The sequence below is a fragment of the Syngnathus floridae genome, chromosome 18 (assembly GCF_059516105.1).
Source record: "Syngnathus floridae isolate MCC-2025c chromosome 18, RoL_Sflo_1.0, whole genome shotgun sequence".
NCBI classification, from domain to species: domain Eukaryota; kingdom Metazoa; phylum Chordata; class Actinopteri; order Syngnathiformes; family Syngnathidae; genus Syngnathus; species Syngnathus floridae.
Genome location: NC_142430.1, coordinates 255215 through 282160, shown reverse-complemented (window position 1 = coordinate 282160; position 26946 = coordinate 255215). Strand labels below are relative to the sequence as shown.

The 26946-nt window shown below is 45.8% G+C and overlaps 2 long non-coding RNA genes and 1 pseudogene across 2 annotated transcripts; all 3 read left to right on the top strand.

The window, feature by feature from the left end:
- The first annotated feature begins 1564 nt into the window (after window positions 1-1564).
- LOC148382109 (uncharacterized) lies at window positions 1565-5484 on the top strand. The gene is made up of 4 exons (XR_015854246.1): window positions 1565-1643; window positions 3208-3378; window positions 3502-3579; window positions 5396-5484. It is a non-coding gene; the product is annotated as an uncharacterized LOC148382109 (long non-coding RNA).
- A 6450-nt stretch (window positions 5485-11934) lies between these two features.
- LOC148382108 (janus kinase and microtubule-interacting protein 3-like) lies at window positions 11935-19860 on the top strand (annotated as a pseudogene).
- A 2042-nt stretch (window positions 19861-21902) lies between these two features.
- On the top strand, window positions 21903-25822 carry LOC148382107 (uncharacterized). The gene is made up of 4 exons (XR_015854248.1): window positions 21903-21981; window positions 23546-23716; window positions 23840-23917; window positions 25734-25822. It is a non-coding gene; the product is annotated as an uncharacterized LOC148382107 (long non-coding RNA).
- Window positions 25823-26946: the final 1124 nt, after the last annotated feature.

Genomic DNA, 26946 nt, shown 5'->3' with positions numbered 1-26946 from the left:
GGCCAAGCCGCAACTCCCGAACCGCATGCGGCTCTTTTATGTTCATATCACCATTTGTGTGTGTGTGTGTGTGTGTGGGGGGGGGGGGGGGGTTGTGCGTGTTGGCTTCACTTGAGTTCAATTTGGTATTTTGGTCAAAAGCGCATGTGGTGAAATTCCACAAAGTAGGATGGGCAAACACATTTCTTTAAACTATGAGTGTCAATTGGGCTCTCGAAATGGCAGGGAAAAGATGCACAGCAAAACGAAAATACGTAGATGAACACAGGACGTTTTAATCAGAGTGGGAAAGTTTCTATTTTTTGTTGAACGTGATGGCAAACCATTCTGCCTGATATGTCAGACCTCAGCGCATTTCAAAGATTCAAATCTTCAGCGCCATGCACTTCAGCTCACTCCATGCTAACATTGATCAGGCGTCGAACCCGCATCATCATGCTTAAGAGGTGGCCATGCTAACCAGTGCGCCATTATGTCAACGCATAATAACTAAGTCTACTGGTCAAAACAGCGGTTACTATATGACGTCGCTACGTCGTGGTCACGTGACGCAGACAAGACGTCAATGGACGTGGGCAGAGTTAACTTGTTTAAAAGGGAGTAGGCAGAAGAAATATTTAATTTATTTAAATCTATTTTGAGTGCACACCATTATGCCAATGCATAACAACTGTAAATCTACTAAACAAAACAGCGGTTGCTATATGACATCTGCCACGTCGTGGTCACGTGACATACGTGACGTCGATGGGCGTAACTTTCGCCGGAATTCAAATCCGCGGGGAGAGTTAACTTGTTTAAAAGAGAGTGGGCAGAAGAATTATTTAATTTATTTAAATCTATTTGGTGTGTGCGCCATTATGTCAATGCATAACAACTGTAAGTCTACTAAACAAAACAGCGGTTGCTATTTGACGTCTGCCACGTCGTGGTCACGTGACGCGGACGTGACGTCGACGCCTACTTTACATCCCACCGATCACAGGACTCCTCGGCTGCATAACCGTGCCCCCTTCCCAACCAATCGGATTTGCTATACGCGAAAACGACGCCAATGGAAAGAGCTTCCGCCCAAATTTAAATCCGTGGGCGTGGCTCGCAGCAGGAAGTAGGAAAATGGCGGCGATGTTGACAAAGACACAGCGGATGGTAACATACGACTAACAAGAGAAATATTTTTATTTTCTGCTTGCAACTGGACCGTCCAGAGCGTACACGGTAAGTACAACTCATCGTTTTTAAAAAGAAGTACTTTTGTTGCCCTGAAAAGCGAGTGAGCGTGGCGTTTGTGGGGGACGTCGAATTTCGACGATTCTTTCTGGTCAACGGTTGTAAATGATTGTGTTGATTAAAAAAGAAAACTTGATGTAACTCTACTTTTAACTGCCGTTTCAGATAGATTTGGAATTGCATCACATCCAATTTTGCCTAGAGCGTACACGGTAAGTAACACTCGTTGTGTTTAAGGAGATTTACGTTTGTAATAGCAGAAGTGTAGCCGCGTTGCGTTGTACGTGTGAATGTTGGTCCGGGCGAAATGTTAATGTTTAATTTCATTCCTTTAGGTTCCACGGTGTTTGTTGGCTGCAAGTTTTCCACTGCAAGAAGAGGCTCATATCATTGACCAGGAGCGAGCTACAATGGTGAGTAGCCATAACATTTATGTTAAACACTTCCTATTTCATGTCTAACAGTACTTGATTTAACAAATAACCATAAATAAATACAGTGTGGGCACTGAAGTTAACATATGTGATTATACTGCCTAATCTGTCACCGAGTAGATTGTTGCAAAGTAATATAAGATCCAAAGTTGTAATTCAGAATAGTTTTCAAAAGAAGGCCATTAGAATTATATACAAGTCTGATTACCCTGAACAAGCTATTAATTAAATCACAAATTCTTCAATTCAAAGATTTGGTAGATTATCAGACAAATAATGTCTAACAGTAATTGATTTAACACATCACGATAAGTAGATTGAGTGTGGGCACTCTCAAGTTAACATATGTGATTATACTGCCTAATCTGTTACAGAGTATGTTGTTGCCAAGTAATGTAGAATAGATCCAAAGTAGTAATCCAGAATAGTTTTGAAGAGGCCATTAGAATGATAAACAAATCTGATTACCTTGAACATAATAACAAGCTAAGTGTTTAATATGTCCTATGAAGTCAAAATTGGGCACCATCATGTGGTGAAATTTGGAATTGCATCACATCCAATTTTGCCTGGGAACAAACAGATTACATAAATCTTAGTTTTGAATAAGCCACTCCTTCTCAAACAAGTAAACTCTGCCCATTTTGCGCAGTAGATGTTCTGTTAATATCTAGTATTTATACAAAGTCATAATTTAAATTGCTTTCAACCTTCATTCATCGGTTCAACCAACATTACTCGCTCTTATTACCAACTTGTATTGATTTAACTAAGCGTTTAATACTTCCTATCAGGTCTCAAATCGAGATTTGGCAAAATACAATTTCAGCAAATCCAATTTTGCCAGGGAACAAAAATAGATTAAATAAACTAAATAAGTCCTCTTCCCATTAAATAAATCAGAAAAGTCTGTCTTGTAACCAGTCCTCTTCAAACAAGTAAAGTCTGCCCATTTTGTGCCGTAGATTTTGTGTCTATGCCTAGTATTTAAACAAAATCATAATTTAAACGACTTCTTTCCTTCATTCACTTTGGAAATTTGGAATTGCAGCAAATCGAATTTTGGCAGGGAACAAAAATAGATCAATTAAACTAAATAAGTCTTCTTCCCATTAAATAAATTTAAAAAGTCTGTCTTGTAACCAGTCCTTTTCAAACAAGTAAAGTCTGCCCATTTTGTGCCGTCGATTTTGTGTTAATGCCTAGTATTTATACAAAATCATAATTTAAAGGACTTCATTCCTTCATTCACTTTGGAAATTTGGAATTGCAGCACATCAAATTTTGCCTGGGAAGAAAAGTAGATTAAATAAATTTAATAAGTCTTACTACTTCCCATTAAATAAATTAAATACGTCTTACTTGTTCCCACTCCTTTTCAAAACAGTAGTTTAAAACGAGGGCCCTTCACTCAATCTTTAACCTCAACCCCGCACGTTGTGTTGTATCTGTGAATGTTGGTTGTGGCCAAATGATAGTTTTCTTTCATTCGTTTAGGTTCCAAGAAAACTTGATGTAACTCTACTTTTAACTGCCGTTTCAGATAAGCGGGTATTACGTCGCAGTCAAATGCCGCGGATATGACGTAATTGCCCGAACCTCCGCCAAAATTCAAATCTGTTGGCGCGATGGCCGTGAGCCACTGAGCAGCGACGATTATCAACAGAAATATCTTTATTTTCTGCTTGCAACTGGACCGTCTAGAGCGTACACGGTAAGTAACACTCATTGTGTTTAAGGAGATTTACGTTTGTAATAGCAGAAGTGTAGCCGCGTTGCGTTGTACGTGTGAAAATTGGTCGAGGCGAAATGTTAATGTTTAATTTCATTCCTTTAGGTTCCACGGTGTTTGTTGGCTGCAAGTTTTCCACTGCAAGAAGAGGCTCGTATCATTGACCAGGAGCGAGCTACAATGGTGAGTAGCCATAACATTTATGTTAAACACTTCCTATTTCATGTCTAACAGTACTTGATTTAACAAATAACCATAAATAAATACAGTGTGGGCACTGAAGTTAACATATGTGATTATACTGCCTAATCTGTCACGGAGTAGATTGTTGCAAAGTAATATAAGATCCAAAGTTGTAATTCAGAATAGTTTTCAAAAGAAGGCCATTAGAATTATATACAAGTCTGATTACCCTTAACATAACAACAAGCTATTAATTAAATCACAAATTCTTCAATTCAAAGATTTGGTAGATTATCAGACAAATAATGTCTAACAGTAATTGATTTAACACATCACGATAAGTAGATTGAGTGTGGGCACTCTCAAGTTAACAGATATGATTATACTGCCTAATCTGTTACAGAGTATGTTGTTGCCAAGTAATGTAGAATAGATCCAAAGTAGTAATCCAGAATAGTTTTGAAGAGGCCATTAGAATAATAAACAAATCTGATTACCTTGAACATAATAACAAGCTAAGTGTTTAATATGTCCTATGAAGTCAAAATTGGGCACCATCATGTGGTGAAATTTGGAATTGCATCACATCCAATTTTGCCTGGGAACAAACAGATTAAATAAATCTTAGTTTTGAATAAGCCACTCCTTCTCAAACAAGTAAACTCTGCCCATTTCGCGCAGTAGATGTTCTGTTAATATCTAGTATTTATACAAAGTCATAATTTAAATTGCTTTCAACCTTCATTCATCGGTTCAACCAACATTACTCGCTCTTATTACCAACTTGTATTGATTTAACTAAGCGTTTAATACTTCCTATCAGGTCTCAAGGCAAGATTTGGCAAAATACAATTTCAGCAAATCCAATTTTGCCAGGGAACAAAAATAGATTAAATAAACTAAATAAGTCTTCTTCCCATTAAATAAATCAGAAAAGTCTGTCTTGTAACCAGTCCTCTTCAAACAAGTAAAGTCTGCCCATTTTGTGCCGTAGATTTTGTGTCTATGCCTAGTATTTAAACAAAATCATAATTTAAACGACTTCTTTCCTTCATTCACTTTGGAAATTTGGAATTGCAGCAAATCGAATTTTGCCAGGGAACAAAAATAGATCAATTAAACTAAATAAGTCTTCTTCCCATTAAATAAATTAAAAAAGTCTGTCTTGTAACCAGTCCTTTTCAAACAAGTAAAGTCTGCCCATTTTGTGCCGTCGATTTTGTGTTAATGCCTAGTATTTATACAAAATCATAATTTAAAGGACTTCATTCCTTCATTCACTTTGGAAATTTGGAATTGCAGCACATCAAATTTTGCCTGGGAAGAAAAGTAAATTAAATAAATTTAATAAGTCTTACTACTTCCCATTAAATAAATTAAATACGTCTTACTTGTTCCCACTCCTTTACAAAAAAGTAGTTTAAAACGAGGTCCCTTCACTCAACCTTTAACCCTATTTATTCACCTTCTAGGCTAAGTGTTAAAGGCTAAGTGTTAGAGGCTAAGTGCCAGAGGCTAGGCGCCAGAGGCGAGTTTTTGTGGGCTGAAGTTTTAGTGGGGTTAGTGTGAATACAATCCAAAAGAATACAACAGAATACAATACAATAGAATATAATACATAGATTAAATTCAATAGCTCTTACTACTTCCCATTAAATAAATTAAATACGTCTTACTTGTTCCCAATCCTTTTCAAAAAAGTAGTTTAAAACGAGGGCCCTTCACTCAACCTTTAACCTCAACCCCGCACGTCACATTGTGTTGTATCTGTGAATGTTGGTTGTGGCCAAATGATAGTTTTCTTTCATTCGTTTAGGTTCCACGGTGTTTGTTGGCTATGTTTTCCACTGTCAGAAGGATGAAAATACAAAGTACAACGCTTGGACGTGGGCGAAGACGTCACCGGTGAGTCCTTCCTTCCTATTTATTTACCTTCTAGATGCTAGAGGCTAAGTGTTAGAGGCTAAGTGTTAAACACAATACGAACAACACAACGATACTGCACTGAACAACACGATACCGCACTGAGAAACACGATACCGCACTGAACAACACGATACCGCACTGAACAACACCATGCCGCACTGAACACCATGCCACACTGAACAACACCATCCCGCAGTGAACAACACCATGCCGCACTAAACAACACCATGCCGCACTGAACAACACCATGCCTCACTGAACGACACCATGCCGCACTGAAAGACACCATGCCGCACTGAACGACACCATGCCGCACTGAAAGACACCATCCCGCACTGAACACCATGCCGCACTGAACAACACCATCCTGCACTGAACAACACCATCCCGCACTGAACAACACCATGCCGCACTGAACAACATTATGCCGCACTGAACATTATGCCGCACTGAACAACACCATGCCGCACTGAACAACACCATGCCGCACTGAACAACATTATGCCGCACTGAACAACACCATGCCGCACTGAACAACACCATGCCGCACTGAACAACACCATGCCGCACTGAACAACATTATGCCGCACTGAACAACACCATGCCGCACTGAACAACACCATCCTGCACTGAACAACACCATTCCGCATTGAACACCATGCCGCACTGAACAACACCATCCCGCACTGAACAACACCATCCCGCACTGAACAACACCATGCCGCACTGAACAACATTATGCCGCACTGAACAACATTATGCCGCACTGAACAACACCATGCCGCACTGAACAACACCATGCCGCACTGAACAACACCATGCCGCACTGAACAACATTATAACGCACTGAACAACACCATCCCGCACTGAACAACACCATGCCGCACTAAACAACATTATGCCGCACTGAACAACATTATGCCGAAATGAACAACACCATGCCGCACTGAACAACACCATGCCGCACTGAACAACACCATCCTGCACTGAACAACACCATCCCGCACTGAACAACACCATGCCGCACTGAACAACACCATGCCGCACTGAACAACACCATGCCGCAATGAACAACACCATCCCGCACTGAACAACATTATGCCGCACTGAACAACATTATGCCGCACTGAACAACATTATGCCGCACTAAACAACACCATGCCGCACTGAACAACACCATCCTGCACTGAACAACACCATCCCGCACTGAACAACACCATGCCGCACTGAACAACATTATGGCGCACTGAACAACATTATGCCGCACTGAACAACACCATGCCGCACTGAACAACACCATGCCGCACTGAACAACACCATGCCGCAATGAACAACACCATCCTGCACTGAACAACACCATGCCGCACTGAACAACACCATGCCGCACTGAACAACACCATTCCGCACTGAACAACACCATGCCGCACTGAACAACACCATCCTGCACTGAACAACACCATCCCGCACTGAACAACACCATGCCGCATTGAACAACACCATCCTGCACTGAACAACACCATCCTGCACTGAACAACACCATGCCGCACTGAACAACACCATGCCGCACTGAACAACACCATGCCGCACTGAACAACACCATGCCGCACTGAACAACATTATGCCGCACTGAACAACATTATGTCGCACTGAACAACACCATGCCGCACTGAACAACACCATGCCGCACTGAACAACATTATGCCGCACTGAAAAACACCATGCCGCACTGAACAACACCATCCCGCACTGAACAACACCATGCCGCATTGAACAACACCATGCCGCACTGAACAACACCATGCTGCACTGAACAACATTATGCTGCACTGAACAACACGATCCTGCATTGAACAACACCATGCCGCACTGAACAACACCATCCTGCACTAAACAACACCATCCTGCACTGAACAACACCACCCCGCACTGAACAACACGATCCCGCATTGAACACCATCCCGCACTGAACAACACCATGCCGCACTGAACAACACCATTCCGCACTGAACAACACCATGCCGCACTGAACAACACCATGCCGCACTGAACAACACCATGCCGCACTGAACAACATTATGCCGCACTGAACAACACCATGCCGCACTGAACAACACCATCCCGCACTGAACAACACCATGCCGCATTGAACAACACCATGCCGCACTGAACAACACCATCCTGCACTGAACAACACCATCCCGCACTGAACAACATTATGGCGCACTGGACAACATTATGCCGCACTGGACAACATTATGCCGCACTGAACAACACCATGCCGCACTGAACAACACCATGCCGCACTGAACAACACCATGCCGCACTGAACAACACCATGCCGCACTGAACAACATTATGCCGCACTGAACAACACCATGCCGCACTGAACAACACCATGCCGCACTGAACAACACGATCCCGCATTGAACAACACCATCCTGCACTGAACAACACCATGCCGCACTGAACAACACCATGCCGCACTGAACAACACCATTCCGCACTGAACAACACCATGCCGCACTGAACGACACCATCCTGCACTGAACAACACCATCCCGCACTGAACAACACCATGCCGCATTAAACAACACCATGCCGCACTGAACAACACCATCCTGCACTGAACAACACCATGCCGCACTGAACAACACCATGCCGCACTGAACAACACCATGCCGCACTGAACAACATTATGCCGCACTGAACAACATTATGCCGCACTAAACAACATTATGTCGCACTGAACAACACCATGCCGCACTGAACAACACCATGCTGCACTGAACAACATTATGCCGCACTGAACAACACGATCCCGCATTGAACAACACCATCCCGCAGTGAACAACACCATGCCGCATTGAACAACACCATGCCGCACTGAACAACACCATGCTGCACTGAACAACATTATGCTGCACTGAACAACACGATCCTGCATTGAACAACACCATGCCGCACTGAACAACACCATCCTGCACTGAACAACACCATGCCGCACTGAACAACACCATGCCGCACTGAACAACATTATGCCGCACTGAAAAACACCATGCCGCACTGAACAACACCATCCCGCACTGAACAACACCATGCCGCATTGAACAACACCATGCCGCACTGAACAACACCATGCTGCACTGAACAACATTATGCTGCACTGAACAACACGATCCTGCATTGAACAACACCATGCCACACTGAACAACACCATCCTGCACTGAACAACACCATCCTGCACTGAACACCACCACCCCGCACTGAACAACACGATCCCGCATTGAACAACACCATCCCGCACTGAACAACACCATGCCGCACTGAACAACACCATTCCGCACTGAACAACACCATGCCGCACTGAACAACACCATGCCGCACTGAACAACACCATGCCGCACTGAACAACACCATGCCGCACTGAACAACATTATGCCGCACTGAACAACACCATGCCGCACTGAACAACACCATCCCGCACTGAACAACACCATGCCGCATTGAACAACACCATGCCGCACTGAACAACACCATCCTGCACTGAACAACACCATCCCGCACTAAACAACACCATGCCGCACTGAACAACATTATGGCGCACTGGACAACATTATGCCGCACTGAACAACACCATGCCGCACTGAACAACACCATGCCGCACTGAACAACATTATGCCGCACTGAACAACACCATGCCGCACTGAACAACACCATGCCGCACTGAACAACACCATGCCGCACTGAACAACACGATCCCGCATTGAACAACACCATCCTGCACTGAACAACACCATGCCGCACTGAACAACACCATGCCGCACTGAACAACACCATTCCGCACTGAACAACACCATGCCGCACTGAACAACACCATCCTGCACTGAACAACACCATCCCGCACTGAACAACACCATGCCGCATTGAACAACACCATGCCGCACTGAACAACACCATCCTGCACTGAACAACACCATGCCGCACTGAACAACACCATGCCGCACTGAACAACACCATGCCGCACTGAACAACATTATGCCGCACTGAACAACATTATGCCGCACTAAACAACATTATGTCGCACTGAACAACACCATGCCGCACTGAACAACACCATGCTGCACTGAACAACATTATGCCGCACTGAACAACACGATCCCGCATTGAACAACACCATCCCGCAGTGAACAACACCATGCCGCATTGAACAACACCATGCCGCACTGAACAACACCATGCTGCACTGAACAACATTATGCTGCACTGAACAACACGATCCTGCATTGAACAACACCATGCCGCATTGAACAACACCATGCCGCACTGAACAACACCATCCTGCACTGAACAACACCATGCCGCACTGAACAACATTATGCCGCACTGAACAACACCATGCCGCACTGAACAACACCATGCCGCACTGAACAACACCATGCCGCACTGAACAACACCATGCCGCAATGAACAACACCATCCCGCACTGAACAACACCATGCCGCATTGAACAACACCATGCCGCACTGAACAACACCATCCCGCACTGAACAACACCACCCCGCACTGAACAACACGATCCCGCATTGAACAACACCATCCCGGACTGAACAACACCATGCCGCACTGAACAACACCATTCCGCACTGAACAACACCATGCCGCACTGAACAACACCATGCCGCACTGAACAACACCATGCCGCACTGAACAACACCATGCCGCACTGAACAACATTATGCCGCACTGAACAACACCATGCCGCACTGAACAACACCATCCCGCACTGAACAACACCATGCCGCATTGAACAACACCATGCCGCACTGAACAACACCATCCTGCACTGAACAACACCATCCCGCACTGAACAACACCATGCCGCACTGAACAACATTATGGCGCACTGAACAACATTATGCCGCACTGAACAACACCATGCCGCACTGAACAACACCATGCCGCACTGAACAACACCATGCCGCACTGAACAACATTATGCCGCACTGAACAATATTATGCCGCACTGAACAACACCATGCCGCACTGAACAACACCATGCCGCACTGAACAACACCATGCCGCACTGAACAACACGACGTCGCACTGAACAACACGACGCCGCACAGAACAACACGACGCCGCACAGAATAACACAATACCGCACAGAACAACACAATACCGCACAAACAGTTTTAGATAATATTACGTCGCAGTCATGTGACGCGGACATGACGTCAATAGGCGGAACTCACGGCAAAATTATAATCCGTGGGCGTGGCTTGCAACAGGAAGTAGGAAAGCGGCAGTTCTGGCAAACAAGACACAGCTGTTAGTAACACGATGACTAACAAGGCAAATATTTTTGTTTTCAGCTTGCAACTTGACCGTCTAGAGCGTACAAGGTAATTACAACTGTTTTTTTTTAGCCCTGAAAAGCGAGGGAGTGTGGCGTTTGGGAGGAATGTCGAACTCGGCGTCTGCTTCCAGCCACAGACGCCAAATTTCGACGATTATTTCGACTGGTCAACGGTTGTAAATTATTGCGTTGACTAAAAACTTTATTTAACTCTACTCTTAACTTTGCCGTTTCAGATATGCGGGTATTACACCGCGGAAATGACGTCAATAGGCTGAACTCTCGCCAAAATTCAAATCTGTGGGCGCAATGGCCTTGAGCGAGACACCGGATACAAACACGACGATTATCAACAGAAATATCTTTATTTTCCGCTTGCAAGTGGACCGTCTAGAGCGTACACGGTAAGTACAACTCATTGTGTTTAAAAAGATTTACGTTTGTGTAGTTTGCGTTGCGTTGTATCTGTGAATGTTGGTTGAGGCTAAATGTTAATGTTTAATTTCATTCCTTTAGGTTCCACGGTGTTTGTTGGCTGTATGTTTTCCACTGCAAGAAGAGGCTCGTATCATTGACCAGCAGGAGCTACAATGGTGAGTACCCCTTTCGTCTTCCATTTATGTTAAACACTTCCTATTTCATGTCTAACAGTACTCGATTTAACAAATAACCATAAATAAATACAGTGTGGGCAGTCACGTTAACATATGTGATTATCCTGCCTAATATGTTTATCACAAATATGTCACTAATCACTAATATGTTTATTTGTTTATCACAACACCTTTGGACCTTCAGCAATCGATTATTTACCTTCATCTACATAGAGACAGAACGATGGTGTCTTAAACATCTCATTCATTTCACCAAATAACTTCACGCAGGTGGATAACGGCCGTCTCGGTCACGCTATGTTGCGTGATGCAGTTTTGAAGAACCAAATGCATTTATTCAATGAATAAGTCAAGCTAGTTCTATGTTTATGATGTTGTAAGTTACGGTACCGATTGAAGTTGAGTTCGAAGCCAGTGGAAAACAGCGCTGCGTTTGTGCTCTCCAGGTACAAATGTTGTGATCTCTGACTGACGACCGGGCGAGACTCGAGTAAGAGATGTCCAAACGAGCTCCGGCAGGGCGGGCCAAGGCGGAGCGAACGGACGCCCTTCAGGCCGCCAATGACGAGCTGAGAACCAAACTGATGGACGTCCAGTTAGAACTTCAGCAGGAGAAGAACAAGGTGAAAACCTCAACAGACAGACACTGCCTGCCTCCCTGCCTGCCTCCCTGCCTGCCTCCCTGCCTGCCTCCCTCCCTCCCAGTTTTCCCGATGTAGATTAGACATGCGTGTGCCATGACTGTGTCAGCCTACATCAACAAATGCACCGAGGACGTCAGCACCACTAAGAATATCATCACCCGGGGCAACCAACGACCCTGGATGACTGAGGAGGTACGTCAAACGCTACGAGCGCGGAACTCTGCCTTCAAGTCTGGCGACAAGGAGACACTGAGGACAGCGAGAGCCAACTTGAACCGTGCCATCAGGATAGCGAAGCGAGACCGCAGTCGAAAATTTCAGGATCGTTTCCACGACGTCAAAAACATCAGGAGTATGTGGCAAGGCATACGGGCGATTACAGACTACAACTCACCCTCCCCCCCCCCGGTGGGTGTAGTTGATGCTGACTTTCTAAATGGTCTAAATAACTTCTTTGGGAGGTTCGAGGCACTAAACGGCACTCCAGCAGTTAAAACTGTCCCCCATCAGGAAGAGGAGGTACTCTGCCTTGACTCCGCCGATGTGTTGAAGACCCTGAGGAGAGTCAACCCCTGTAAGGCCCCTGGCCCCGACAACATTCCTGGGCGTGTGTTCAGGGAATGTGCAAGTCATCTGGCTGGGGTCATCACAGACATTTTTAACACCTCGCTGGGCCAAGCCACAGTGCCGGCGTGCTTTAAGACTGCCTCCATCATTCCGGTGCCGAAGAAACCTCAAATCACCTCATTTAATGATTACCGGCCTGTTGCACTGACTCCGGTTATGATGAAGTGCTTCGAAAGGCTGCTTAAAGGTCACATCGTTTCCAGACTCCCCCTATTATTTGACCCGTTCCAGTTTGCCGACCGGCAAAACCGCTCCACTCAGGACGCCATCTCCTCCGTTCTTCACCTGAGCCTGGCTCACCTGGAGGAGAAGAACACCCATGTGCGGAGGCTGTTCCTGGACTTCAGCTCAGCGTTTAACACCATCATCCCACAGCATCTGGTAGGAAAATTGGAACACCTGGGCTTCAACACCCCCCTTCGCAACTGGCTGCTAGACTTCCTCACCAACAGACCTCAGTCAGTCCGGGTCGGACAGAACACCTCTGATGTCATCACCCTCAGCACAGGCTCCCTTCAGGGCTGCGTCCTGAGCCCCCTGCTGTGCACCCTGATGACACACGACTGCGTCCTCAGGTTCACCACCAATCACATCGTGAAGTCAGCAGACGACACAACGGTGGTGGGGCTCATCAGAGACAACAACGACCTGGACTACAGAGAGGAGGTGGAGCAGCTGGTGGGCTGGTGCAGAGAAAACAGCCTGATCCTGAATGAGGAGAAGATGAAGGAGATCATCGTCGACTTCAGGAAAAAACAGCCTCACCACGCTCCACTGATCATCAACAGCTCAGCTGTGGAGGTGGTCAGCACCACCAAATTCCTGGGGGTCCACATCACAGAAGACCTCACCTGGACTATGAACACTACGGCACTGGTCAAGAGGGCACAGAAGCGCTTGTACTTCCTGCGGAGGATGAGGAGAGCCCACCTGCCCCCACCCATCATGAGGACGTTCTACAGGAGCACCATAGAGAGCATTCTGACAAGCTGTCTCTCTGTGTGGTGTGGAGGCTGCACCGCCTCCGATTGGAAGAACGTGAGGAGAGTGGTGAGGACAGCAGAGAGGATCATAGGGGCTCCTCTTCCCTCCATTCAGGACATTTCATCTCAGCGCTGCATGTCCCGTGCCCGTAACATCATCAATGACCCATCACACCCCCACCATGGACTGTTCTCCCTGCTGCCCTCTGGGAAGAGGTTTGCAGCATCCGCTGCAGGTCCACCAGGTTCTGCAACAGCTTTTTCCCTGCTGTCATCAGACTGTTGAACACTAGAACTGTTGAGCTCTAAACTGAACTCTGCATCACACATTCACAGAACTGTACTTTATGACACTACGGACCTCTATCTTGCACTATCTCGCACTACCAACTTTACTGAACTTGTATAAACCCTTTAAATAGAAGTTTAATACATGGTTTAGCATTCCTCTGCACACTCTTGAATACTGTTTTGCCTACTTGCACTATTGCATAATTATCACTGCTGCACTTTATACTTATTTTTAATATATATATATATATATATATAGTATATATGTATATATATATATTTTCATAGGATATGTTACTTCTATTCAACTGCAATATCACTACTTTGTTGTAAGACGTATGCAACGGAATTTCGTTTTGTATGCACCATGTGCAGACAAGATGACAATAAAGTTTGTCTAAGTCTAAGTCATGTCAGGTCAGCTGTCTGGAGAGAGAGAGAAGTCAGGACCTGCGGGCGGAGCACCACCGTGCCACCGCCGCCATGACGGAACTCAAAAGCAAACTCCATGAGGAGAAGCAGAAAGAGTTAGCCATTACCAGGGAGACATTACTGCGGCAGCATGAAATGGAGCTGATGAGAGTGATCAAAATCAAAGATGGAGAGATCCAGCGACTGAATGCCTTGGTCCTCAGCCTGAGGGACGGCTCCATGGACAAGGTGATCCGCTCTATCCGTGTCTGACTATCCGCACGCCACGTCGGGCTTCGATGCGGCCGCTACCGTATTGTGTAGCTTGTCCCCAGTAAGCGTCGCGGCGCTCCGTTGCGGTCTCAACGGCCCGGTGTGGCGCAATGTCTGCTCAGGTGAGGAGGGGGGGCGCTTTGCTGGCGGAGGTGGAGGAGACGCGGCGGTGTCGGGAGACCGAGCGGTGTCGCCTCCACCAGGAGCGCGGAAGAAGCCCTGGCAGCGGCCCAGCAGGCCTGGCAGTCCCGAGCGGCCGAGCTCCGATCGGCTCATCACCAGCATCGGGAGGAGCTGAGCCGAACCAAGAGAGACTGCGAGAGGGAGATCCGCCGACTGGTAGGACTGATCAGATGCGCGGTGCGTGGCTATGTTCCCAATTTCGTTGTATACCTGCAGTGCAATGACACCTAAGGCATTCTATTCTATTCTATTTCACAAGAAGAAAATGTCCGGTTGCTCGCTTCGCTTTTGTCACAGCAAAGGTGTTCTAGTCGATTCAAGAAAAAAATTGGCCGGTTGCTCTCTTTGTTTTTGTCACAATTCTGGCAAATGAGTTTGCCCGCCTGCCTGAGCGCTCCCCGTTTGTACATCCAGACGGATGAGATCAAGCTGAAAGACAGAGCGGTTAGTGTTTTGGATGAAGCCCTGGGGCCGGCCACGTCCACCGCCTTCAGCTGCAGACTCAGGCTGCCGAGCAGCAGATCGCTGCCCTGAGGGATTCCCAAAGGGCGGGCCTAAACTACCCTGGAAGTGGGGTCAACGCCGCTACTAGCAATCCTCTTCATTGCGTAAGCCACCTCATCACACACTTGCAGTACGCATGACTTAGTTCGTTGCTGGAGGAAGGTAGCACAAAAACAGTTTTGAACTTTGAACGAGTGCTTGTGTGTGTGTGTTGCGGGGCGTTTTCAGTCTCAGGAGGATCGGGACACGCGACGGTTTCATCTGAAAATCGCTGAGCTCAGCGCAGTCATCAGGAAACTGGAGGATCGAAACGCCCTGCTTTCTGAAGAGCGCAATGAACTGGTAATTTATTGACGGCACGCTTGAAGGTTTGCGCTACGTTTGATGCGCGCCATCCAGCGAGGCACCCATTGCGCTTGCTTATTAGTTGAGCGGCGCGGCGAGTCGGTTGCCGGGTAGATGTCTTTTATTGGGAGCCAAAGCCACGATTCCGTTCAAACCGATGCAAAAGGAATGGATACGTTCTGGCCCGCGTGTTGTGCGTCTTTCACATCCCGCACTTCATGCTTGCAGCTAAAGCGACTGAGAGAAACAGAAAGCCAGTTTCTGCCACTCCTGTACAAAAACAAACGCCTGAGCAGGAAGAATGAAGAACTCTCGCTGGTGCTGTGTCGCCTTGAAAACAAAGTGCGCTTTGTCACCCAGGAGAACGAGGAGATGGCAAGCTTGGTAAGTCGACGCGGACAACGGCGGCGTGCCAACAGAGTCCACTGCATTTGTGTTCCACAGAGAAGGCCTAGTTCGCTCAATGACCTGGACCGCGGTTGCGGCCAGCAGGACGGTGAAATGGAGTTCCTTCAAGTTGTGGAGCAGCGGCACATCATCGACGACTTGTCCAAGGTCCTCAGGCAGGCGACTCGGTGCACGTACGGCAGCGCCGCGCTCGCTCGCTGTCGCCAGGAAACCTTTTCCGTCCAAAGCTTGGCCGGCGGCCGCCATCCAAAAAATTGGCCCCTTAAATTCCGACCTTTCAAGCAGGAGCATTGTGCGCACGCGTTTGAACACGCTTTAGACTTGTTTTGCCGTTTTCAGCAGCTCAAAGCTCCCGTTTTGTCAGCGCCTTTGCCACTCGCTGTGCGCTGAAAACGACGGACTTGCCCGGCTGCTCAGCCCGTCAACCATGAGCCGCGAGCGCGACGTCATTGTCCGTAGGCAGCTAGTGGCAAAATGCACCCTGTTAGAGTTGCGCTCGCTCCAACTTATTTTGCAAGAACCACACGGGAGACAAGTAAGTTCTTTTGGACACCTGCAGGTGGAGAGTCCATCCGTTGTACGAATGAAGTCTGACTCTCGGCTCCTGCACGAGCATTTTAATTAAGAGAAACAGGGTGGGTGTAAGAGTGGATTGAATAGAGGAAGCCCTTGACCTCTAGTCAAAACATAGCAAGGGGTGTTTTACGACTTTGTGTAGGAAGGGATAAGCGATAGGGATAAATAAGGGATAAATAATATTATTTATTACAGGTCGCAGTCAAAGTCAAAGCAACACAATGATACGATAAAGATAATCTGGAAAACCCTGACACACCCTGTAGTTGTCACTTTTGGAAAAGACGAGCGTCCCTCCAATCATCGCCGGTGACGTGTTTTTCAGGCTCTGGAGACAGGAGCTCATGTCAGAAATGTCATTGTGAGTCGCGTTTGTTTCTGCGCCGGAGCCGTTCGTTCCCTTTGCATCCAAAGAATCTCAAAGGCGGATTATTTGTGTCGACAGGAGAGAGATTTGCTGCTACGATACCGACGTCGAGAATCTCTGAGGAGGAACAAAGCGTGAGGTCCTGCAAGGTGAGTCTGTTTGTTTGCGGCTGCTTGGTGTTGCGCAAGATGAAATGGCCTTTTTCTCGCTATCGTTCCTCTCGTCGATTCATCGTGAGGTGTCGCTTCAGTTTGTTCAGAGAGATGTTTGCTTCCGCGCCCGCAGGTCATCGAAACATTTTACGGCTACGACGAAGACGTGTTGGTGGACTCGGACGGATCGTCCTTGTCTTTTCACACCGACAGAACCCCCGACACGGAACCCGAAGAGGTAGCCCGCCATTTCTGCCAGCGTATTGGCACCAAACATTCCTCTTCAGCCTGGAATCGGACTCGTCTTTGCGTCGCGGGTGCTTTGTCGCCGGTCTGACTGATTCTGGTACTAGTGCTGTGTTGCATTGGTGTGTGCATGAAGAGGCGGAGCTTCGCTACCGCCAGCTGACGCAAGAATATCAAGCGCTGCAACGAGCCTACGCTCTGCTAGCCCAGACCAGCGAAAGGGGACTACGACGCCGAGAAGGAGATCAAGGTGGCGCCCCTTCCCGCAACCCCCGGCCGGGTCGCAGCCTCCCCGTTCTCACCCAGCCTCGGGTGTTCTCTGGTCTGAAAGGAGGAGGAGGAGCCTCCCTCCTCCTCCTTTCAGACCAGAGAAAAGCTGATGGTAGAAATGGGTCACTATCAAAGCAGAGTAGCAGATCTGGAGTCAGCGCTGAAGCAACAAGGACAGGTAAGCTCATCAATGAGCACACCTTTTTCTCAGACAAAATAGCTACATTCTTCAGTCACTCATCCGTCTGGCATTACTGGACCAACCCCCCCCCCCCGAACGTGGCTGGGAAAATGCGGAGAAAAGCAAATGTCATTTTCCAGTCAACCAAAGAATTTGTGGATGAAAATGACACAACATTCCAAAGCTGTCCACGCGTTTGTCTCTTCTAGAATGTCAAGTGGGTGGAGGAGAAGCAGCTGCTGCGTCAGAGCAATCAGCAGTTGGCCGAAAAGGTGACGGAAAGAAAGGCGCTGGGCGGAGTCGCTTGGCGTCACACCTGTCGGGAAGCCCCGCAGATGAGGTCTGACTGTCTTTTCAGGTCAGGCGGATGGAGGCGGAAGAAGCGCGTCTGAAAGAGCACATCCAGGATATCCGAGACCAAAACGAACTGCTTGAGTTCCGCATCCTGGAGCTGGAGGTGGGAAGACTCGCACAAGCGTGTTGAGGCCAGAGATGTGACGGACGGACGGACGGACGGACGGACGGATGCATGCCTCTGCCTTTCAGGAGAGGGAGTGGCGCTCCCCCGTCTTGAAGTTTCTGCAAGTCCGTTTCCCAGACGGCCTCAGCCCTTTGCAGATCTACTGCGAGGCCGAGGGCGTGAGCGTACGTAAGGCGTCCCTCGCAACCCTAACCTTAACCCGAGGTCCCAGAACACCTTACATTGCTCCTTGCGCCTTTCCCCCGGACATCGTCATCAGTGATCTGATGAAGAAGCTGGACATCCTGGGCTATAACGCCGTAAGTGTATGTCGAACTCCTTATGTTCGCACTCCACGAGACTCGGCGGCTCAAATGTGACTTTTGGAAGGCTTTGCGCTGAAAGAAGCTTGTTGACGCTGTGCCTTTGGGCTCTTGCAGAATCTCACCAACGAGGAGCAGGTGGTCGTGATTCACGCCAGGACCCTTCTCACCCTAGCCGAGAAGGTAACGCGCACGTCCACGCACGCTCTCGCATTCTGCTTATGTGACAGCAGCCTTTCCTCAGTGGTTAGAATACATCAAAGTGACCAAGTCAGCACTTCAACAGAAGATGTTGGACATTGAAAGTGAGAAGGTAGACAGACACGCGACATCAGCCAAGGGGAACTCCGGCAATGTGCCCCAACAATTCTGACCTTGAGCTGTGCTAGGATATGTTCTGCAAGCAGAAGGGCTACCTGGATGAAGAGTTGGACTTCAGGAAGTGTTCCATGGACCAGGCTCATAAGGTAAGCCGTCCTCAAATCTCCCGCCGGACCACTGATGGACGAGGATTGCGGCCCAGAGGATCCTGGAGCTGGAGGCCATGTTGTACGAGGCGCTACCGCAGCGGGACTGCCCCGCCACGGACGGCGAAAAAGCCAGCCACGCTGGCGTGAATGACGTGCTGACGGCGGATCAGAGAGAAGAGCTTAGGAGCGCCGTGGACCAATGGAAGCGAGCCCTGATGTGCGAGTTGAGGGAGCGCGACGCTTGCATCCTCCAAGAGAGAATGGATCTGCTGCACAGCGCGCAACAGGTAAGGGCCCAAAGCCAGCCCGGCACTTACTTGCACGCTTACTGGCTTTTGAATGCCACTTTCCATTTGTCCGTCCTAGAGGAACAAAGAGCTGAAAGAATTCATCGAAGCTCAGAAGAGACAAATCAAACAATTGGAGGAGAAGTTTCTGTTTCTCTTTCTATTCTTCTCCTTGGCCTTCATTCTGTGGCCCTAACACCAGCTGGTGAGTGAGCTCCAGCGGCACCGCACTCGACACCTCCGATACACTGCCAGCCGGTCTCAGACGTTGGCAGACGCTCCGATGCCAACGTATACCCCCCGCCACGGTGACAGAGGCACCGCGTCACACCGGCGCTCATCCAATCAGAAGGCAGGAAAAGCAAATTCACATGCAGGGCACTTTTGAACCAGAAGAGAGCGCCACAAAAAACGGTTGTTGCCCCAAACGCGCACTAAAAAGGGTCAGAATAACAAGAGTCCCACTGGCCAGCCGGGGCCACCCGTCCAGCTGTTTCTTCAGGGGGGAAAAAAATTGGAGTCACCGGTGAGTACATTTTGCATTTAGCTCTGCTTTTCTGCTTCTGTCTTCAAGTGTGTGGCATCCTGCGATCAAAGAGTCAGCCAACCCCAAAGCGGTTGACCTCAACGTCCCACCACCATGCCTACCAGAGCAGGTGACGTGATGCTTTGGACATCCTTCCGTCTCAGATGCCCAAAAGTACTCTTTGCCACATCTGCGGCAATACGGTGTCTTTTCAAAGGTGCAAATAAATCCAGCGTGGGCGGAACACGCACGTCTTCGGTTTTTCCCGCTTTGTTTGTGTGACAGCTGTTGTGAAAATTTTATACAAATAAAGTTGTATAGTACAGGTTTGGCCAAGCCGCAACTCCCGAACCGCATGCGGCTCTTTTATGTTCATATCACCATTTGTGTGTGTGTGTGTGTGGGGGGGGGGGGGGGGGGGGGGGGGGTTGTGCGTGTTGGCTTCACTTGAGTTCAATTTGGTATTTTGGTCAAAAGCGCATGTGGTGAAATTCCACAAAGTAGGATGGGCAAACACATTTCTTTAAACTATGAGTGTCAATTGGGCTCTCGAAATGGCAGGGAAAAGATGCACAGCAAAACGAAAATACGTAGATGAACACAGGACGTTTTAATCAGAGTGGGAAAGTTTCTATTTTTTGTTGAACGTGATGGCAAACCATTCTGCCTGATATGTCAGACCTCAGCGCATTTCAAAGATTCAAATCTTCAGCGCCATGCACTTCAGCTCACTCCATGCTAACATTGATCAGGCGTCGAACCCGCATCATCATGCTTAAGAGGTGGCCATGCTAACCAGTGCGCCATTATGTCAACGCATAATAACTAAGTCTACTGGTCAAAACAGCGGTTACTATATGACGTCGCTACGTCGTGGTCACGTGACGCAGACAAGACGTCAATGGACGTGGGCAGAGTTAACTTGTTTAAAAGGGAGTAGGCAGAAGAAATATTTAATTTATTTAAATCTATTTTGAGTGCACACCATTATGCCAATGCATAACAACTGTAAATCTACTAAACAAAACAGCGGTTGCTATATGACATCTGCCACGTCGTGGTCACGTGACATACGTGACGTCGATGGGCGTAACTTTCGCCGGAATTCAAATCCGCGGGGAGAGTTAACTTGTTTAAAAGAGAGTGGGCAGAAGAATTATTTAATTTATTTAAATCTATTTGGTGTGTGCGCCATTATGTCAATGCATAACAACTGTAAGTCTACTAAACAAAACAGCGGTTGCTATTTGACGTCTGCCACGTCGTGGTCACGTGACGCGGACGTGACGTCGACGCCTACTTTACATCCCACCGATCACAGGACTCCTCGGCTGCATAACCGTGCCCCCTTCCCAACCAATCGGATTTGCTATACGCGAAAACGACGCCAATGGAAAGAGCTTCCGCCCAAATTTAAATCCGTGGGCGTGGCTCGCAGCAGGAAGTAGGAAAATGGCGGCGATGTTGACAAAGACACAGCGGATGGTAACATACGACTAACAAGAGAAATATTTTTATTTTCTGCTTGCAACTGGACCGTCCAGAGCGTACACGGTAAGTACAACTCATCGTTTTTAAAAAGAAGTACTTTTGTTGCCCTGAAAAGCGAGTGAGCGTGGCGTTTGTGGGGGACGTCGAATTTCGACGATTCTTTCTGGTCAACGGTTGTAAATGATTGTGTTGATTAAAAAAGAAAACTTGATGTAACTCTACTTTTAACTGCCGTTTCAGATAGATTTGGAATTGCATCACATCCAATTTTGCCTAGAGCGTACACGGTAAGTAACACTCGTTGTGTTTAAGGAGATTTACGTTTGTAATAGCAGAAGTGTAGCCGCGTTGCGTTGTACGTGTGAATGTTGGTCCGGGCGAAATGTTAATGTTTAATTTCATTCCTTTAGGTTCCACGGTGTTTGTTGGCTGCAAGTTTTCCACTGCAAGAAGAGGCTCATATCATTGACCAGGAGCGAGCTACAATGGTGAGTAGCCATAACATTTATGTTAAACACTTCCTATTTCATGTCTAACAGTACTTGATTTAACAAATAACCATAAATAAATACAGTGTGGGCACTGAAGTTAACATATGTGATTATACTGCCTAATCTGTCACGGAGTAGATTGTTGCAAAGTAATATAAGATCCAAAGTTGTAATTCAGAATAGTTTTCAAAAGAAGGCCATTAGAATTATATACAAGTCTGATTACCCTGAACAAGCTATTAATTAAATCACAAATTCTTCAATTCAAAGATTTGGTAGATTATCAGACAAATAATGTCTAACAGTAATTGATTTAACACATCACGATAAGTAGATTGAGTGTGGGCACTCTCAAGTTAACATATGTGATTATACTGCCTAATCTGTTACAGAGTATGTTGTTGCCAAGTAATGTAGAATAGATCCAAAGTAGTAATCCAGAATAGTTTTGAAGAGGCCATTAGAATGATAAACAAATCTGATTACCTTGAACATAATAACAAGCTAAGTGTTTAATATGTCCTATGAAGTCAAAATTGGGCACCATCATGTGGTGAAATTTGGAATTGCATCACATCCAATTTTGCCTGGGAACAAACAGATTACATAAATCTTAGTTTTGAATAAGCCACTCCTTCTCAAACAAGTAAACTCTGCCCATTTTGCGCAGTAGATGTTCTGTTAATATCTAGTATTTATACAAAGTCATAATTTAAATTGCTTTCAACCTTCATTCATCGGTTCAACCAACATTACTCGCTCTTATTACCAACTTGTATTGATTTAACTAAGCGTTTAATACTTCCTATCAGGTCTCAAATCGAGATTTGGCAAAATACAATTTCAGCAAATCCAATTTTGCCAGGGAACAAAAATAGATTAAATAAACTAAATAAGTCCTCTTCCCATTAAATAAATCAGAAAAGTCTGTCTTGTAACCAGTCCTCTTCAAACAAGTAAAGTCTGCCCATTTTGTGCCGTAGATTTTGTGTCTATGCCTAGTATTTAAACAAAATCATAATTTAAACGACTTCTTTCCTTCATTCACTTTGGAAATTTGGAATTGCAGCAAATCGAATTTTGGCAGGGAACAAAAATAGATCAATTAAACTAAATAAGTCTTCTTCCCATTAAATAAATTTAAAAAGTCTGTCTTGTAACCAGTCCTTTTCAAACAAGTAAAGTCTGCCCATTTTGTGCCGTCGATTTTGTGTTAATGCCTAGTATTTATACAAAATCATAATTTAAAGGACTTCATTCCTTCATTCACTTTGGAAATTTGGAATTGCAGCACATCAAATTTTGCCTGGGAAGAAAAGTAGATTAAATAAATTTAATAAGTCTTACTACTTCCCATTAAATAAATTAAATACGTCTTACTTGTTCCCACTCCTTTTCAAAACAGTAGTTTAAAACGAGGGCCCTTCACTCAATCTTTAACCTCAACCCCGCACGTTGTGTTGTATCTGTGAATGTTGGTTGTGGCCAAATGATAGTTTTCTTTCATTCGTTTAGGTTCCAAGAAAACTTGATGTAACTCTACTTTTAACTGCCGTTTCAGATAAGCGGGTATTACGTCGCAGTCAAATGCCGCGGATATGACGTAATTGCCCGAACCTCCGCCAAAATTCAAATCTGTTGGCGCGATGGCCGTGAGCCACTGAGCAGCGACGATTATCAACAGAAATATCTTTATTTTCTGCTTGCAACTGGACCGTCTAGAGCGTACACGGTAAGTAACACTCATTGTGTTTAAGGAGATTTACGTTTGTAATAGCAGAAGTGTAGCCGCGTTGCGTTGTACGTGTGAAAATTGGTCGAGGCGAAATGTTAATGTTTAATTTCATTCCTTTAGGTTCCACGGTGTTTGTTGGCTGCAAGTTTTCCACTGCAAGAAGAGGCTCGTATCATTGACCAGGAGCGAGCTACAATGGTGAGTAGCCATAACATTTATGTTAAACACTTCCTATTTCATGTCTAACAGTACTTGATTTAACAAATAACCATAAATAAATACAGTGTGGGCACTGAAGTTAACATATGTGATTATACTGCCTAATCTGTCACGGAGTAGATTGTTGCAAAGTAATATAAGATCCAAAGTTGTAATTCAGAATAGTTTTCAAAAGAAGGCCATTAGAATTATATACAAGTCTGATTACCCTTAACATAACAACAAGCTATTAATTAAATCACAAATTCTTCAATTCAAAGATTTGGTAGATTATCAGACAAATAATGTCTAACAGTAATTGATTTAACACATCACGATAAGTAGATTGAGTGTGGGCACTCTCAAGTTAACAGATATGATTATACTGCCTAATCTGTTACAGAGTATGTTGTTGCCAAGTAATGTAGAATAGATCCAAAGTAGTAATCCAGAATAGTTTTGAAGAGGCCATTAGAATAATAAACAAATCTGATTACCTTGAACATAATAACAAGCTAAGTGTTTAATATGTCCTATGAAGTCAAAATTGGGCACCATCATGTGGTGAAATTTGGAATTGCATCACATCCAATTTTGCCTGGGAACAAACAGATTAAATAAATCTTAGTTTTGAATAAGCCACTCCTTCTCAAACAAGTAAACTCTGCCCATTTCGCGCAGTAGATGTTCTGTTAATATCTAGTATTTATACAAAGTCATAATTTAAATTGCTTTCAACCTTCATTCATCGGTTCAACCAACATTACTCGCTCTTATTACCAACTTGTATTGATTTAACTAAGCGTTTAATACTTCCTATCAGGTCTCAAGGCAAGATTTGGCAAAATACAATTTCAGCAAATCCAATTTTGCCAGGGAACAAAAATAGATTAAATAAACTAAATAAGTCTTCTTCCCATTAAATAAATCAGAAAAGTCTGTCTTGTAACCAGTCCTCTTCAAACAAGTAAAGTCTGCCCATTTTGTGCCGTAGATTTTGTGTCTATGCCTAGTATTTAAACAAAATCATAATTTAAACGACTTCTTTCCTTCATTCACTTTGGAAATTTGGAATTGCAGCAAATCGAATTTTGCCAGGGAACAAAAATAGATCAATTAAACTAAATAAGTCTTCTTCCCATTAAATAAATTAAAAAAGTCTGTCTTGTAACCAGTCCTTTTCAAACAAGTAAAGTCTGCCCATTTTGTGCCGTCGATTTTGTGTTAATGCCTAGTATTTATACAAAATCATAATTTAAAGGACTTCATTCCTTCATTCACTTTGGAAATTTGGAATTGCAGCACATCAAATTTTGCCTGGGAAGAAAAGTAAATTAAATAAATTTAATAAGTCTTACTACTTCCCATTAAATAAATTAAATACGTCTTACTTGTTCCCACTCCTTTACAAAAAAGTAGTTTAAAACGAGGTCCCTTCACTCAACCTTTAACCCTATTTATTCACCTTCTAGGCTAAGTGTTAAAGGCTAAGTGTTAGAGGCTAAGTGCCAGAGGCTAGGCGCCAGAGGCGAGTTTTTGTGGGCTGAAGTTTTAGTGGGGTTAGTGTGAATACAATCCAAAAGAATACAACAGAATACAATACAATAGAATATAATACATAGATTAAATTCAATAGCTCTTACTACTTCCCATTAAATAAATTAAATACGTCTTACTTGTTCCCAATCCTTTTCAAAAAAGTAGTTTAAAACGAGGGCCCTTCACTCAACCTTTAACCTCAACCCCGCACGTCACATTGTGTTGTATCTGTGAATGTTGGTTGTGGCCAAATGATAGTTTTCTTTCATTCGTTTAGGTTCCACGGTGTTTGTTGGCTATGTTTTCCACTGTCAGAAGGATGAAAATACAAAGTACAACGCTTGGACGTGGGCGAAGACGTCACCGGTGAGTCCTTCCTTCCTATTTATTTACCTTCTAGATGCTAGAGGCTAAGTGTTAGAGGCTAAGTGTTAAACACAATACGAACAACACAACGATACTGCACTGAACAACACGATACCGCACTGAGAAACACGATACCGCACTGAACAACACGATACCGCACTGAACAACACCATGCCGCACTGAACACCATGCCACACTGAACAACACCATCCCGCAGTGAACAACACCATGCCGCACTAAACAACACCATGCCGCACTGAACAACACCATGCCTCACTGAACGACACCATGCCGCACTGAAAGACACCATGCCGCACTGAACGACACCATGCCGCACTGAAAGACACCATCCCGCACTGAACACCATGCCGCACTGAACAACACCATCCTGCACTGAACAACACCATCCCGCACTGAACAACACCATGCCGCACTGAACAACATTATGCCGCACTGAACATTATGCCGCACTGAACAACACCATGCCGCACTGAACAACACCATGCCGCACTGAACAACATTATGCCGCACTGAACAACACCATGCCGCACTGAACAACACCATGCCGCACTGAACAACACCATGCCGCACTGAACAACATTATGCCGCACTGAACAACACCATGCCGCACTGAACAACACCATCCTGCACTGAACAACACCATTCCGCATTGAACACCATGCCGCACTGAACAACACCATCCCGCACTGAACAACACCATCCCGCACTGAACAACACCATGCCGCACTGAACAACATTATGCCGCACTGAACAACATTATGCCGCACTGAACAACACCATGCCGCACTGAACAACACCATGCCGCACTGAACAACACCATGCCGCACTGAACAACATTATAACGCACTGAACAACACCATCCCGCACTGAACAACACCATGCCGCACTAAACAACATTATGCCGCACTGAACAACATTATGCCGAAATGAACAACACCATGCCGCACTGAACAACACCATGCCGCACTGAACAACACCATCCTGCACTGAACAACACCATCCCGCACTGAACAACACCATGCCGCACTGAACAACACCATGCCGCACTGAACAACACCATGCCGCAATGAACAACACCATCCCGCACTGAACAACATTATGCC